This window comes from Lycium barbarum, chromosome 3 (genome assembly GCF_019175385.1).
Source record: "Lycium barbarum isolate Lr01 chromosome 3, ASM1917538v2, whole genome shotgun sequence".
Lineage (NCBI taxonomy): Eukaryota > Viridiplantae > Streptophyta > Magnoliopsida > Solanales > Solanaceae > Lycium > Lycium barbarum.
In genome coordinates, this window is record NC_083339.1 from 41,859,774 (window position 1) to 41,863,065 (window position 3,292).

Consider the following 3,292-nt stretch of genomic DNA (forward strand, 5'->3'; position numbering starts at 1 on the left):
TATTTCATTCCATCTACGACTCATGTTTACATTCCATGGCATCGTTATTATTATGTCGGGACCGGCATGCCCGAAGGGGCCAGGGTAGTATTATGTCGGAACCGGCATGCCCGAAGGGGCCATCATTATTATTATGTCGGGACCGGCATGCCCGAAGGGGCCAGGGTAGTATTATGTCGGAACCGGCATGCCCGAAGGGGCCATCATTATTATTATATCGGGACCGGCATGCCCGAAGGGGCCAGGGTAGTATTATGTCGGAACCGGCATGCCCGAAGGGGCCATCATTAATTTTAATGTTGCAAGCGGCATGCCCGAAGGGGCCAGGACTAGTACTATTATGCCGGAAGCAGCATGCCCGAAGGGGCCATAATTTTTATTAAGCCGGAAGCGGCCGTCCGATGGGACTACTGTGATACTATATTTAGACTGTGTATTCTAGAATCTGGAGTGTGCTGTACTTATACTGTGTATGCTGGAATTCGAGTAAGGCACTACGTGGCACGGTTCAAAATATTGTTCCCAGTAGCTTCCGGGTTGTCTCTAAACTGGTTACTGTTACGCTTTCCGGTGTTTATGATTCAGTGATGCTTTACATATTCAGTACATATTCCGTACTGACCCCCTTTCTTCGGGGGCTGCGTTTCATGCCACGCAGGTACATCCAAATGAGTAGAAGACTTTGCTAAAGGTGTTCCAGCAGAATTGGCGAACTCCATCTCAATTCGGAGTGTTGCCGGGTCAAAGTACTTCTATCATGGTATTTTGTATATGTTAGAGACTTTGCAGATAGTGTCCTGTGGATAGGGCGTCGAGAAGTGCGAATCATTTGCAGATGTTAAAAGAGTATGTATTTTCAGATGACTTCAGTTGGTAAAAAGTACGAAATTGATTGAAAGTTTTCATGTTCTGTATAAAGATAATGACCTCTATTTGGAATAGTTTCATGTTTTTAAAAGTTTTTAAAATGACAGGTTTTGGTAAAGCGAACGTTTAAGGGTTCGCTCGACTCTGATGATTGTCGGGTGCCCATCATGCCCTATCAAGATGAGGGTGTGACATTCACCATCTCCACATAGCCTTCCATGTCTTCAGCATCAAAATTCACTAGAATAGCAGCAAGAACTTCTCCCAAACTTTCTTTTTCCATTTTAAATTCCACAGCTTCATCAACAACATCAAAAGAATCGATCACCAAAATTCCTTCGTAAGCACTAGGCAACTTCTTCACCTTACTTGCCTGGAAAGTCACCTCTTCATCATTAGCTCGGAATTTAATATTATTGTTTTTCGAATCCATAAGAGCCCTCCCCGTAACAACGAAAGGTCTCCCCAGAATAATGAGAATATCACGATCAATAGCACAGTCAAGAATTACAAAATCTACAGGCAACAAAAAATCACCAACCTGCACAAGAACATCATCAACCACACCAACTAGCCTCTTTAAAGATCTGTCAGCCATCTATAATCGCATAGTCGTCGGCCTAGGCATCCCCAATATTGATTGCTTATAAATCTAGAGTGGCATTAAATTTATACTAGCCCCATTATTACACAGAGGACGAGCAAAATTTAAACACCAGATAGAACAAAGAATGGTGAATGCCCAGGATTTCCTTTCTTCTAGACTACTGTTGTTGAAATAATAGAACTCACAGTGTGAGTCAAACTCACAGTTTCATGTTGCACAGACCCCTTCTTCGTAAGCAGAACTTTCAAATACTTCTCAAATCCAGGCATCTCCTTGACACTATCCAAGAATGGAAAATTCAATGACAACTGCTTTAGCTGATCATTGAAGTTTTTAAACTTAGCATCTTCCGTATTCTTCACTAACCTTTGAGGAAACGGAGGTTTATATTTAAAAAGCTGAGTCAAAGTGCGGAGATCCCTTTTTATAGTCTACTTGCTCTTATCATCAGTCATTTTCATACCCTCTGGAATATCAACAACTTCCTCTACAATTGGGATTTTTGTGGGAACCTCTTCAGCAATAATTGGTACGTCAGACTGCACCTCTTTTTCTTCGGCAACTGGCTCGAGATTTACTACCTTCTTTTTAGTACCTTGGAGTATTGTACCACTCTGAGTACTGAGAGCATAAACACGGTCTACACCACCTGCCCCATTCTTCAGATTCGAAATAGTGTCACTAGGAAGTCTTCCCTTTTGAGGAGGGCGCTACACTTTGGAAATATCACGCATTTGTGACTCGAGCTTCTAAATGGATGCCGTATGAGATCACACTGTTTCATTCAGCCCAGATAAATTCTTCTTAGCCTTGGTTTGATTTGCTAGCACCTTCTCAAGCATAGCCTCCATCGGCGAACTACCTTGATCATTTGATTGCCCCTTTGGTGTAATATATGGATTAGAACTATTATTTCTGAAATTTTTGTTGTTGTTGTTGTTATAGTTCCCTTGGTTCACGCCACCATAATTATTATTGTAGTTCCCCTGTATGTTATTGTAAGTACCTTGTCCCTACTGAGGTCTCCATTGATTTTGAGTCTGGTAACTCCCTTGGTAATTTTTCCTTTGATAACCCCCTTGAGAGTTGTTCACATAGTTAGTATCTTCAACCTGCATTGGAGGTCCCTCTTGATATGGACCCTCTTGGACTTGATACATCCCCTTAGGCCTTCCTTACGCTTCTTCACAGACATTTACCTTTTTACCATCCTTCTCATCAAACCTCTTGGTCAGCAAGGAAATATTTTTTTGCAAGCTGAGCCAACGTTTGTTGTGTATCATTGTTCTCCTTCACTATATTGTGGATCATTGCACACCCAAACGGTAGACTATCAGCATTACCCGAGTGGCATGCTCGATTGTGTGTAGTCAATCTGTCAAGCATATCAGAGATTCGGGTATAAGTTTTGTCTATGAAATACCCACCAGCTGCATTGTTCGTGACTAATTGTGCTATAGGATCTAGCCCTGTATAGAATTTCTCCATCAATATCTTCTCTGAAAAATCGTGATTTGGAGACTTCTATAATTATTCTTTAAATCTCGCCCAAGCTTCATATATCTACTCCCCCTGGCATTGTTTGAACTCATAAACCTTGTACGAATTTCAGCCTTCTTGCTTGGGGGATACCACTTCTTGAGCATCTCTACCCATGAAGTAATAGAATTCTGAGGCAGCTTTTCAAACCACACTTTGGCATCTCCGGCTACAGAATATTTTAAGAGCCTCAGTCGAATAGCATCTTGGGAAACATTATTTTGGATGTTATTAGCACATACATCCACAAAGTTCTACAAGTGTTGATGAGGATCACTG

The 3,292-nt window shown here is 41.7% G+C and overlaps 1 non-coding gene across 1 annotated transcript; it reads left to right on the forward strand.

Annotated features, from left to right (window-relative positions):
- Window positions 1-2,978: 2,978 nt before the first annotated feature.
- On the forward strand, window positions 2,979-3,083 carry LOC132634475 (small nucleolar RNA R71). Its single transcript, XR_009580194.1, has one exon. It is a non-coding gene; the product is annotated as a small nucleolar RNA R71 (small nucleolar RNA).
- Window positions 3,084-3,292: the final 209 nt, after the last annotated feature.